At 45.8% G+C, this 14117-nt stretch overlaps 1 pseudogene; it reads right to left on the reverse strand.

Annotated features, from left to right (window-relative positions):
* Positions 1 to 11767: 11767 nt before the first annotated feature.
* On the reverse strand, positions 11768 to 13004 carry LOC134160775 (G-protein coupled receptor 35-like; annotated as a pseudogene).
* Positions 13005 to 14117: the final 1113 nt, after the last annotated feature.

Raw genomic sequence — 14117 nt, forward strand, 5'->3', positions numbered from 1 at the left:
AGCTTCCTGCACAAATGTACTTTGCAGCCCTCTCCACAGAATTCACCATCACACCCCACCTGTGCCAGACTTTATGGTGCTCAGCCACAGGCATTGCCATCCACCAAGATGCATGTGATTCTTATAGGTGTTTCTAGGGGATGTCTACAGACTGTAACTTTTGAGGAGCCAGCTGGGAAGGAAGAAATGCAAGGCTGCTGTGTTGATTTCCTAGAACAGAGAAAAGCTTTTGTTTAATGAAGAGTCCATGCTCACTGAGTGTGGCACGACCAAGGAAATGGTAGGTGTGCACAAAACTAAGGTTTTGAACAAAACCATCAGCTAATCTCACAATCATCCAGTAAAAGGAACTAACACTTAGCAGCAGTGTGGATACAAACCTGCGACCTGAGCAGTATGTGGCAAACGCACACTATTTATGCTGGCACAGGCAGTGATCAGATCAGAGAGAATCACATTATGCTCGCCTATCTACACCATATAACATAATACTCTGATAAATGGTTTATCTGGATTTATTTTTTCCATTGAAAAACGTTTTTTTCTCAGCCTTTGCATTGCACTTGGTGATGAAACACCTAGTGAAAATTACTTTCTGTGCAATTTTATGATATGAGTATGAAGTGAGCACTGTTGACTGGACCTTCACCATCTTCCATCTGAACTGATGGACATCAAAAACCATCACTACAGCCTTGTGCAGAGGGATACCAGTGCACTGTACACTTGTGCCTTGCACAGTCATTCCTATACCTTCACACAGATGGCCCTGTACAAAGAGGTAGGAGCTGCTCCATCTGCAGGGTTTAGGCACCCTCAGTGCCACAACTTTCTGATAGACCCATCTCTGTCGAATGGCTTGGACTGATGAAAAGCTGACTTGTGTGGAAACCGCATTTTTTTTTCCATTTCTTTTTATTTTTCCTCATCCATCTCTCCTCAGTGTAGAAACTGGTGTTCCTGGAAAGGAAGCCCTACACACTCAAGCCTATAGCTGTGATGGGTCAGAGTTGAATGAGGATCACAGACTGGCCTAGAAGTAACACTTTCCAGATCTCAGATGTGCCCTGTTCCATTAATGCACGTTGTATTTGCACTCATGGGTCTTTCCCATTTTAACTTATGTTTTCCCAAGTTGCCACTTTTTTTGCTGTTTTCAGACTGGTGTGTATCCAGTTGTGCATTGATAAGACCTCTCTCAAAGGGCTGGAAGTTGGCCTCTCGCAGTATGGCCAAATGAATGCTGCTGTCTCAGGGACAAGGCTATTTGAGTATCAGCTGGGCACCGTTTCTCATACTGGTATAGTCTCACCTGGACAGTGGCAGTCAGCATGCCTGTGGCTCTGGTGTCTGCTTAGCTTCTTTTCTCTTGAGGTTTCTGCAGGCTATAGCACAGATTGCTCCATCACAGCCCAACTGTACTGGCAGAGTGCACTTGCCAGTGCAGACTCTCCAGCCTGTATCCCTTCATCTTGGCACTTCAATCTGAGGTATGAGAATTGCTGTCAACCTTGCTGCTGCCTGTCTCCTAACAGATCCCAGGGCATCAAGGTCCCAGTTTGACTCACTGAGTGACTTAACATGGAGATGTGGCAAGTGCTGCTGAGAAGTGCTCAGGAAGAGCCAGTCAGACAGAAGAAAAAAGGAAAAACAGCAAGAAAAGAAAGGAAATTTCAGAAAATGTTTACACTGATCGCTGCATTTACTTCCGAGTCACAGTTTAGACTCATTGCCAGAGCTGATAGAGGAAAAGCTGCCCGACAGTGCCACCTTGGGGTAGTTTATGAGTCGGGCAAGGGGCATCAAGGTGGAACTTGACTTTTCCCTTAAGTGGTGCTCACTCTCCTCATATATGTGTGTGTGTGTGTGTGTGTGTGTGTGTGTATAAAAGTGTGTGTATATTTGTATGTTCATCAACATAATAATGACTTTTTAACAGTCATTACACTGTACACATGGGTTGCATGCACACTTAACTTTATGAACTTAATTTTGTTGTCATCTCTCCTAATCAGTCCTGGTCAGCCACCTTTTATTTCAGTAAGATAGTCTCTGAGAGAGAGAGCTCTGGTTTATGCTGCTGAAAAAAAATGTCTCTTTGTGAAAACATGCCTTTGTTTATCTTGGAAAGAGCAACTGAGTAAATCTGCTTGTTTATTCCAGTGCAGAACGGGTCTCTGCCTTGAAAAGAATTGGTCACCTTTGAACCTAGTGTCTGAAAAGGATAGTAATGGAGCTGTAAGTTCAATCAGGTATAGCTTGTTTTCTCTGTGCATGTAGGTTATCTGCCGTTGCTGTCAGTATATGGTTAGCATTTAGAATGTAACTGGTGGATCTGGCAAGTTGAATACGAGCCATAAGTGTGCCCTGTCAGCTGGAAAGGGTGCTAGGCCATCTAGTCTAGACTGTGCTTTTGCCAAGCAAGTTTAGACCAGATGATCCTTGAGGTCCACTCCAACCTGGTATTCTATGATCGATCCTGGTCTCAGGATCTTCGATGCTGTGGAAAGTGGGGATGCTGCAGCTGGCTCCCAAGAGGAAAAGGCATTCTAGATTGTTTCACAGAGAGTGGGAATTCATCCTCCTGGGTGTGCAGAGAGGCTGTGATGTCTGAGCCTAACAGTGACTAGATATTTGGTTCCTACTGATGTGTAATGTTAGTCTAGGTGAGTTGATATGGTTGTCTTTGTTCTGGCTGCCTGCCATAGCCAAGTGTCTTTACACAAAAGTTAGAGTGAATGAATGGCATTGGAAATAAAACTTACTTCATTTGAGTATAATCATGCCACTTACGGTGATAAACTCCTAGCTTCCTACTTCAAACCAAGTGCTTGAGGTTGATCTGAAATGCTGAAAAGGTCCCTTGACTTCAGTACAGGTGCATTCCTATAAACAGCCTCTATAGAAAAGCCTCAGAACATCAAAGGGATCAAGAAAGCAACTTGCAGGAAAGTGAAGAACCTCAAACAGATAAAAACCTCTCAAATTAACCTTACCAGGTTACTGAAACACTCTCCTGAGATGACAACTTTTGAATTTATGTGGACACCACCTCTGAATAAAGCCCATTTCTTCCTGTGTTAGGTGGGAAGCGTGACTAAGACCAGGATAGTTGTACAGGGATTGTACTGATGTGGCTGAGAAACTTGTGATGGTAGCTTATCACATAGGAATTGAATGGTATCATTGCTTTGAAGCCTTGTGCTGCTGGACTCCTCACTGTAAGGATTACCTTACATGCTTGCACCAAGTGTGACCTATTTTGGTCTTTGCAAAAAGAGGCTGTAAATGTGATGCTATGCTTAACAGTTTTTAAGCCCGAGTAAAATATTTCTTTGCCAATCATTTCACTGAGCCTAAACCTCTGATTGGAATTGTTCTGGAACACCCAGATAAACAATGGCAATAGGCTAGATGTGCAGATATTTCTTCAGTTGCAACTGAAATCTGCAGCAATCCTCTAATGGCAAGTCTTTACCCCCCACCCTGAGGGTCATCTCCCAACTTGAAAAAGCAAAGCTTCCCTAGAGATGCTTTCAGCTAGTGGGGGAGTTGGAGCTTGTCAAGGTCTGGTCACAATTCAGGCCTTTGCCACTCTATGGTGGGGGTCTTTCCAGTCAGACCCGCTGCTCCTATGGGATGAATCTGCAGCCTGCAGTGCTGCCAGAGAAACTCAGTTGAGGGAACTCCAGAGCTCTGCTTTGGGCCATGCTGGGAGAAGGTTCAGGGCCTCTTCTGGTGCTGAGCAGCAGAGGGAAGTTTTGGCCTGGGGGATGTGTTAGTCAGTCACTAGTTAAACATAAAGACAGTTTGGTCATCACTTTAGCTCTGACAGAGGTATCCTGGCGCCACCTGATGGATCACAGGCTCTGACATTATGTTGCATCTCTTTCATGCATGTTGTTCCTCATTGTTTAACAAAAAGGTCTTAAACTGAGGTTAATTTAAAACCAGACCCTGTGGTCTCTCAGCTTTGGTATTCTGAAGCGCTGCAGCAGTACTGCTTGTGTTTTCATCACTTGTGGCTTGTAGAGGTGCAGCGTTGTGTCTCTCTGATACCAGGCAGAGGTGGGTAGAAGCACCTAGCTTTTGCAGCCATTGGGAAGGGGCTTTACCTTCATACTGCATTTCATAGATCTCTGACAATTGACAGTCAAGAAATTGATGCTTAAAACAGAGTTCTTACACGAGAAAGCAGTAGTGTTTCCAGATTTTTGTGTAGGCTGTCTACTAATAAGGACTAGAGTAATTCACTGTGGTATAAAGAAAATGGCTGTAGTTTATGATTGGGTGAACATACTCTTTTAGATTTACATTTCCCTGTATTAAGTCTTATGAAAAGCGTCTTTCTGTTTGCAGTCTCCTAAACTAAGACAGTCTATTTACAACATGACAGTTGTTGCAGTAATGAGAGTCTACGAGATGGTGGAAGTGAAATTTAGTATTTAAAATGTTGTTAAAAAGTTGGATAAATGATTTAGAAAAGAAAGAATTCAGCAAGGCATAAGAGGCATAAAGATATATGCAAAGTTTTGTACATACATAGGAATAGCTGTGAACACAAATGTGAGATATGGGTGAACTTGATGTGCTGCAGTTGTGAAGGCTTACAGTAGGTTGCAAATGGAGTATGACTGGAAATGAAATGGAAGATGTAGAAAAAAGTGAACATGATTAAGGGATAGGCAATTGTTTAAGGCTTTAGAAGAACTATATTCAGTCTTAGGTGCCTTTTTTAAGAATTAAAGAAAGAAGGAAAAACCCCCAAACCAGCTCAATCCAAGAGAGAACTTAGAAAGCATGAGCAAACAGTGAGTTACATTTGAAGCACAGATGTAGCTGGGTATATTTAGAGCATAAATGTTGAAGTGTGGAGGACATAAATAGGTCTTAAAATACATAGACAGTAGCTATGAAGGAGAAGGGAGTAAATAGTTTGCTATATCCACTGCAGATGGGAAAGAAATAATGGATTTGGACTGGATTACTTTTGAAGGTCCTTTCCAACCCAGACTATTTTATCACTCTATGATTTAGACTGCAGTTGGGAACTGTTTGGAGATGAAAAAAAAACCCTTCTAATGCTGAAGATAAATGACCTTGTCACCTTAATAACACCTTGCTGTGAGATGTTATTAAAAGCAGGTTAAACAAAATTCTGCTGGCTATGACATGCAAATACATGAGCTTTCATTAGTTGGTCTCTTCCTGCCTTTTTTTTTTGCAAACTGTGCTTTTACATGCAAAAGATTGAAAAGAATTAGAGATAATGTGACAGGAACATGTATGTTAGCATTGAGGGAGGCAGAGAAGAGCCAAACTGACTGCACACTCTGAGTACAAATCAGTGCAGTCCTAGAACGGCAAAAATTCTTACCTTAGTATGAGTCCTCCAGGACCCCTTTCACCAGGTGGTATCACCACCAAGTTTCTTTACTCCCTTCCTAATTGAGCCCAGGTTTGTTCCCTGATCTCAGCAGTGGCCACAGCTGGTTTAAAGTCAGGAGTTCTCCCCTAAATCATTGCACACTATAAAGAGAACCCCAGCAACAGAAAGCAGCAAGAAAGGGTGGGTGGGGGAGAAAAATAGAGTAAAGGGTTTGAAAAAACATGTTTTCTTAAGATGCGTTTTTGCCATCTGTTTTCTGTAGGCAAGAATAAGCTTCCCTGAAGCAGTCCTTTCTGGGTTATTGTCTAGAAATTGAGGTAAGGGAGGATGTATCTTATTTTATGCTAAATATTTTAAGGCCTCGCTAAAGAGTATTCTGAATTTCACTGCTAATTCTGGTATTACAAAATATCCATGACCCTGGAGCTTTGTCTAGCAAAAGAAGGTATATCATTGTATCTAATGTTGTGTCATTTGGCTAAACAATGTCTAAATATTTTAAAGTACGTTATTCTGCTGCCAAAATCATAGTGTTATACAAAGAAAAGGGTAGAGAGGTCATCCAGCTGCAGTTAATGCAGATGACAAACCTGGAGCTTACTACTCATTGTTGACTAGGCCACTCTTCTCCCAGTTGTACACAGTTTATTTTATCTAACAAGGGAAATAATCTAGTAAACCTGTACAAACAAGATACCTGCTTAACAGTAAAAGAAATGCCATATTTTTACTGCAAAAGAGAATCATGTATGATAAACACTGAGGTTCTGCTCTGAAATTCAATTATGAGAGCTTGCCCCAGTGTCTCATTTGTGCATTGCAAGTAAATTAACAGTAGTCAGAGCATTACTTTTAAGTATTGTCCCTTCATCTGGTCTTTCTAGCATTTGCATCTTCACTGCACCCTCAGACCTAGGCCACATGAGGGAGTGTTGAGAGGCACAAGAGCTCCTAGGCAAATGTGAGTGGGAGCCAAGTTTAGAGCTGGGTGAGTACGCAGAGAAAGTTGCAGCAGCAGAGGCTGAATTGGTGCTGGCAGTGTGTGAATCCACACATTACCCCAGCTTACTGCAGTGGCTTCGGCTGAGGAGAGCAGCCAGGGTAAAATACTACCTTCACAGTCTTTATCTCCAGTAACTCCAGCATTCCTGGTGTCTCTAATAGCCTACACAGCCCACTTGAGTGTTCTTTTTCTGTGTGCAGGATATTTCTCATCACAGACTGAAGCTTTTCCAGAAGTCAAACACATTGGTTTTCCTCTCTTACTCCAACAAAGGGGAAGCGTGTGGCCAGTTGCAATGATAGCACATGGAGAAGTGTTGCCTTCAAACAGGATGAAATGGCTGCATTCTTCCAGGAGGTGGTCTCCAAAAGGAGAATTGCCCCATGAGCTGGAGTGCTGCAAGGGAAGAGCTGCCCCTGCGGTGAGTGCCCGTCCCCAGAGAGGGGTGGGGAGCTGGCAACTAACACCTTCCTGCCTATGACCAGGGGTGGAGAAATGTCATGATATGAAATGGTTTGGGTTGGAAGGGACCTTAAAGCTCATCCACTTCCAGCCCCCTGCCACGGGCAGGGACACCTTCCACTAGAGCCTGGCCTTGAACACTGCCAGGGGTGGGGCAAGCACAGCTTCTCTGGGCACCCTGTACCAGTGCCTCAGCACCCTCACAGGGAAGAATTTCTTCCTAATGTCTCATCTCTATGTCCCCTCTGTCAGGTTAAAGCCATTCCCCCTTGTCCTGTCACTACAGGCCCTTGTCCAAAGACCCTCTCCAGGTTTCTTGTAGCCCCTTTAGGCACTGGAGCTGCTCTAAGTTCTCCCCTTAAGGAGCCTTCTCCAGGCTGACCCAGCCCAGTTCTCTCAGCCTGGCTCCAGAGCAGAGCTGCTCCAGCCCTTGCAGCATCTCCATGCCTGTGAGAATTGTTCTAATAAGCCCTCTGCAGCTGAATGGGAATTCCACTGAAAAAAGACATTTCTTGTGTAAGGTCAGTCCCTGCTTCCCATCCCAAGTCCATGGAAGTGAGCAGAGTGAGAAAGTGAGGGATAATGGCATTTCAGAGGAGCTTAATACATTTCAAATGTGTCAAAACCGACACTCATGGACAGTTTGTCTCACAACTGAGTTTCTTTCCTCCCTCCCCCCCTTTCATTTAACCCCAATTTGTGTTTCCTTTGTCCTACAAATCCCCCTTGTTTGCCTTCGAGGTGAGCTGAGGTCTGGTTTTCCTCTAGTGGTTTGACACTTTCTGTGCACCCCTGAAGTAAGAGCAGAGCTCAGGCCTTTTGGAGTTCCAGAGCAATCTTTAGCTTTTGGCAGCTATAGGTGGGTGCAGAGGTTTTCCATTCAGAGCAGTATCCAGCTCAGGATTTATCAGGAGAGTGCTGGCTGTGTTGGCTCCTGTTGCTCTGCCTGGTGCCATGCTGCACCAAGCTCTGGCAGGTACAGGGATGTGCTGACTGCACTGTGTACAGCTGGATGTTGATAGTGTGGTTAGATATTGAATTCTTTTAAGTAATTATATGGATATAAAAATGGTTCTGTGTGCTCATGGAAAGCAGAAAAGCCCCAGATGTGCCATATTACATGAAGGAGCAATCTGGTTTAGGAGGTTCGTAAACTACAGGCTGCAGTAACCTGGGCTTCCAACCTGCCACAGCAAGGACGGTCTTCCAGATTTGTGGAATAGTTCCAGGGTCCTGCAGCTCCAACCTTCCCAGGGCTCAGATGCTATAGATAGACAGCACTGTGGCTGCAGCAGGGGCTGGAGGGCAGCACATGGGCTATGCTAGGTTTCTGCTTCCTATTCAGTGTGACTATAACTGGCAAGAACCTGGTCGGAAGTGACCTGTACTTTGGGAGGCTGATTTCCATGCAGGACTCCCTTCCTTATGGGGTGGGAGAGGTCGAGAGGTCATGCACTTGTGTTTTTTCTCTGGCTGCCTACGAGCTAGAGCTCTGTACTGATAGGGGAGACCAGAGGCTCACAACAATCACTGATACTGTGACCCCACCTGTTCCTGAGTAGCTATCAGTGGCTTCTGCCCAGCCACCCCCCAGTTTCTATACTGAGCATGATGTTCTGTGGTATGGAATATCCTTGTGCCTGGTTTGTGTCAGGTATCCTGTCTCTGCCGCTCCTCACTGGCAGAGCCTGAGACTGAAAAGTCCTTGGCTTAGAGTATGCAATACTGAGCAACAACTAAACATCTGTGTGTTATCAGCATTATTGCCAGAGTAAAGCCAAAACATAGCACTGCACCAGCTACTAGGAAGAAAATAAACTCTATCCCAGCTGAAACCAGGACCAAGAGTGTTTGCATTTATTGAGGAAGAGGAAACTGTTGAAGCACAGCAGTGGAAATAAATCAGCCTGGGGTTTTCTGGCAAAAAAATAGAACCAATGTCAATTAATAAACAAAGAGAAATGTGCTGGGTTTCATGACTGGTTTCAGTATCATCACTTCAAATCTGCCTCGCAACGATCATGTAGATAAATTGTCAGCAGCAGCACAGTCTGAACCTGGGTGTGCCTTTAAGCGCAAAGTCTGGGAAACTCCTTTTCGAAGCAGAGTGCTTTTCCTGACATGCTGTCATCGCCATGGGAGGCCTTTTCTCTCCTTGTTTGCTAACTTTATTTTAGTTTCTGAAAGCCAGTGGGGTGCTGCCTGGTTAGAGTCCCTGTCCCGGCCAGGAGGTGGTGGGATTCATTTCCCTTTTGCTGGTGCAAGGCAGCGGGTGTCCAGGGAAGTGGTTGATGGGATGGCTCTGTCCTGGGAACCCCCTGGGCACCTAGATGCAGGTGCGTGCATTGCCTCCATGGGAACTTTTTGGCAGGGCCTCCATTTCCTAAATTGCTTTACCTTGTGGGGAGGTTGTTCAAGCATCTGCCTCTACTGAGACCTCCCTGATGTGCCTAAAATAGCTCTGAGGTTCCTTATGTGAGAGGTGAGAACAGAACAATCTGACGCACACCTTCCCCTGCCTCTCTCCCATCATGCATACCTGGAGCAGGGCTGTTGTGTTTGAACACCCCTGTCTCCAGAGCTGGACCTGCTGCAGACCACAAGTCCTCCAGGAGGCAGGAGATGAGATCCCCTCTTGCTGCTGGCTGCCTACTGAAAACATCCCCTTCACTTTCCAAAGGGACAAAATCCACAATTTGTATACAGCCAGCTGGTAAAAGAGAAAAATTACAGGTATGTTATTAAAGTCAGATATATTGCACATCTTACTGCACCTTTGTGAGTTTTCAAAGTTCTGTTTTTTTCAGAACCAAAACAGATGTCAAAACCTATCCCTCTGTAGAATTGCTAAACCAGTTTAGTACAGCCATGTCACTAGAGGTGAAAACGTGTAAGCACAGTGGCAGAGAGTAAAGCCACTGGTGACAGCATAGGCGGGTGTGCTCTTCCTGAGCCCAGAGCTTGCTCTGACCCCCTGGGTGGCTGGCGGCTGCCTGGCAGTGGGCAGAAGTATGCAGTGTTCATCTTAGCAGAAGACTGTCAGCAGGCAGAAGTGAAACGGGAGTTGTGAAGCTAGTGATGCTGCTGGCAGAGAGCTGCCAGGCTTTCTGACGGACAGGCTCGCAGATGCTGCAGCCTTTTAACAACTTTGAGGATGAGGAGTGCATGATGTCAGATGCTCTCCTGGGCTGGTGCATGCAGTGCTTATCCTTCAAGACTGACTTGGTGGTGTTTCTGAGCCTTCAGAAACTGAGACCTACAGGAGTGCTTCTTTCTGAAGCTAGTGCTAGTGAACCACCCTGGTTTTCACTTCCCCAAGAGTGCCCTTTTTTTCTCCCTTTAGTGAGGGCACCTTTGATGTATGTCCCAGTTTTCTGGTGAGTGGTTTCACACTTTCCACCCACTGCTGGCATTCAGCTCAACTCTCATTTTGCAGTCAACTGCCCTGGTTCAGTAGTTGGCAGCAGGGTTCATTTAAAGTGTGACAGCAACAGCAAATGGAAAGCCCCAAGCAAGAAAGCTGGTGTGAGCAACAACATCAAAGTTAGAGGAGGTTTGGGTGCGAGTCCTGTGCTCTGTGTGTGTGTCCTGCCTGTGCAGCCACCTCTAGTGCACTGCAGCAGCTCTACTTGTGCTTTCAAGTGACCTGTTTGTGTAACAAGTCCATTCAGTGCTTGTGAAGGGTGTCAAACTGCCATCAGTTCATAGACTAAGTATGAATATAATGTAGGAGATGCCAATGCAAGGTGTTTGTGCTGTGTCCTGCAGCTGCTGGGAGGGCAGCGTGGCCTGATGAGGGCAGGATGTGGTCATGCATGATAGGAGATACCTGCCCTCCTTACAACTGAACCCTCATCACTTGGAAAGTGTGAGGTTGATGTTGTCCAGACTTGGCTCCTTGGGAATCTGGGAAGTCTGAAAGACAGAGTGTGTGTCCTATTGCAAGAAGTGAAGTTGCACATACTTGAAAGCTTGGTGGATTGGAACAGGCTGCCCACGGTAGCGGTGGGATCACTGTCCATGGAAGTGTTCAAAACCATGTAGATGATGCGCTTAGTGATAAGGTTTAGTGGTGGAGCTGACAGTGCTGCTGATGATCTTAAAGGTCTTCTCCAGCCTTGCTGATTCTCTGAATCTATGTGATCAGATAGCTAGGTTTCTGCAGCAAGATCAAAGCAAGCCAGCCAAGGCCTGTTCCACTTTCCTAGTTAGTCTGTCTGTGTATGGGATGGAGGCTGTCTGCCTTCCAGGCAGTGGTGGGAAGGGCTGGTATTTGTTGGCATGTGCTCAGATCACCCTTGTCTCCTGGAGGCTGCTGAGCCCCCCAAAAATGTCTACTACTGTAGATTGCTGCTGCCTCCTTCCTGCTTAATTCATCCGTTAGCTCTTCTCTGTAAGGTGTGGGAGAGCTTAGCCTGATGGGTTATGAATTTAGACCTACTAAACACCTACTAAATCAGCCAAAAGCTCCAAAAAGCGCTCCCCCCCCCCCCAAAAAAAAAAAAAAAGTGTAAACACAACTCTACAATCCAATTTTCCTGCTGGGAAGCCAGATTGCGTTTCTTGGTCCTTGTGCCACGTTTTTCAGCCCCCAGCATCTCTGAATCCCTGACTGCCTTGTGCTTGAATAGACCCTGCTCAAATGAAGGTTTTGGTCCTATGTCTAAGGGATGGTTTATCTGCCCTCTTTTCTGAGAGTGAAAAATACTCTCCTGCATCTTTGCTGTTACTAGGAGTCATTAGGAGTGGTGGTGGTCCTGCTCAGAGCTGCTGTGGAGGCTGGCTGTGCAGTAAGGACCATCCCTTCACTCCCTGCTCAGCTCCCTCGAACATTTTCACAACCCAACTGTCTCCTCCATGGCCCCTCTGAGGCTCTCTCCCTCTCCAAACCTCAGCATCACCTAAGAAACTCAGGGCTGTATGGAGGCTTTGATGTGAGGTTTCTGTGGGGAGGAAGTTTGGCCATCTTTGGCCAAGCTTTCATCGTATGTATTTCTGTACACTATATTTTTAGCAAGTGGTTGATGGAGGAAGGGGTGTTACTCAAAGTGAGGTGGCTTAGCAGAATCTGCTTGGAAATGCTTTGTTTGTAGGTGGCCTTGTATCTCCTCCACCCATTTAATTAGCAGCTACTGGAGGTGAAGTATTTTTTCCCTGCACACCTAAAATGGCTGTTTGATTTGGGCAGAGCTTTCACCTCTGAAGAGCTTGCACCCATGCTGGTGAGACTCGAAGAGTACAAAAAGCACACTGGCAATAGGTAGTCTCTCACATCACTGTACTCTTGGCACACAAATCCCATACTGGGGGGGAAATCTTAAAGGCATGTTTAGCCTTATTGGAGAACAGTCCATCAAATTAAAGTCTGAATTATTAAACCTCTGTCTTGCAGAACAGTTGGAGCTGATGGAGTCCATTACAAAGCAAAGGAGATGGCTGAGGTAAAAAAGGTAAAAAATATATTATGAACACAGCTGTATCTTCTGACACAATGTAGATGACTTTGCTGAGTACCTTTTCTTTATGACTGTTTTCATTCTTCTTTCTTACGAGTTCTGCAGTGACTTGTTTGGAGCAGTAACTCAAGATGATCAGTGGTGGATCACACAGATGATGACTGTCCAAAGAATTCTAGTGGCAAAAACTGCCTTCAGTGGCGACCTCACCACCTTGGCTTTCAAAGGGTGCTTTATTGCAAGGTACGTGTCAGCTGCAATGACAGTGATGATACTGATGTTCATTAAGTGGTTTATGAAATAGCCACCTTCCAGAACCAGGTACCATGTACCTACCTTCAGCTGACGGAACTGGGATCAAGTTTTAAAAGGCAAAGAGCAGCAAGCAGTCAGCCATAGGCATGTTGACCATGTGTACTCTTGTTTCTGTCCATTTGCTGAGTTGCAGCAGAACACCCACAGCACCATTCAGCAAAATGAAGCAAATCTGGGATGTAAACACACAGCTGGACAAGTGGAAAGCTTTCACAGGCTGTGGTACTGCAGCTGCTGAGGTTCATTTTGGGAGTATTAAGAGGCACGGTTCCTAGAAAAGCAGATTAAACCTTTAAGAAGCTAGACTCTTGACTGAATCAGTGGTTAATTTAGATCAGGTGTTTACCAACAGTGACTGTGAAAATGACTACAGAGCAGAGCTGGCTGAAGGGTACTCAGTAGGAAGGGAATGGACATCAGGACATGAGCCTGATCACTTGTGGAGGAGAGGAAAGCATTGGGTCCCATGTGGGGAAGGCTGCATGTGGAGGACAGCAGGGGAAAATGTTTGGGCCTGAGCAAGCAAACCATAGGACAGCGCTGCAACATTTATGTGCATCTGCAGCTCTTGGCTAGCTTTGAAAACAATGCTGCTGCAGGAATCATGCCAGGAGACCTCTTCAGAGGTGAGGGAATGTGCTACAGCCAATACCTGCGGCAGTTCTGTGATTTGGACAAGGAAAAAGTGAAGAGGGCAGAAAATACAAGAATCAGTCATAACAGACAACAGGAAGATCTAGCAAAGGCTCTCTCAGTCTAATGTGGCCAGTATCAAAATAAGACTTTGAAAATACACCGGTTCCAGCCCTCTCAGTTTCTCCACCACTGTTTCGGTGTTCCACCACTGCTGGGGAAAGGCAGTGCCTTGCAGGGCTCAAATAACCGGGTCTGCAAATAGCTAGGAGGAATTACGTGCTCACTCGTTGCCCTTGGAGAGGGTAAATGTTCCTCCTCACCAGCTGTGGTGTGATGTGCAGGCATGATGAGCCCTTTTAGCAGTGCTCCTGGTACGTGACCAGTGAGGTGTCCTGCAATGTCCATTCACTGGTGGCTGTGAGAACAGCTATGCTGGTTGAGGAAGCACCCCACCCCTCCTTAATGCATTTCCCTAGGGTTGAGCTTCCTCTGCCACCATTGGCATGGTTCAGGCCACCCCCTTTTGACTGAGGAGCCTGCAGTAGTGAGGTAAAACACTCATTTGCCATGCAGCCCTGCAGTGGTTCCTCTGGCAATGGAACAGCTTTGGGTTTCCAGTGCCTGATGCCTCACTCGGTAATGCCCATGGACCTTCACTGGCCAACAGGTTGTGCTCATTGCTTGGAGGGGACTCATTGGCCTGAAGCAACCTGAGGTCTTCTCTCTGCCTTCTAGACTAATGTTCCTGCTGGAGCTGGCATAGGGACTGCCCCCTGCTGTCACCCTGCTGAGCCCCCGGTACCATTCACAGAGCTGCTGGAGAGGTGAGCCTACTTCGTAGGCTTTTCCTTGTATG

Source organism: Pezoporus occidentalis, unplaced genomic scaffold (assembly GCF_034315485.1).
Source record: "Pezoporus occidentalis ecotype Australia unplaced genomic scaffold, CSIRO_AGI_Poc_V1 ctg164, whole genome shotgun sequence".
NCBI lineage: Eukaryota > Metazoa > Chordata > Aves > Psittaciformes > Psittacidae > Pezoporus > Pezoporus occidentalis.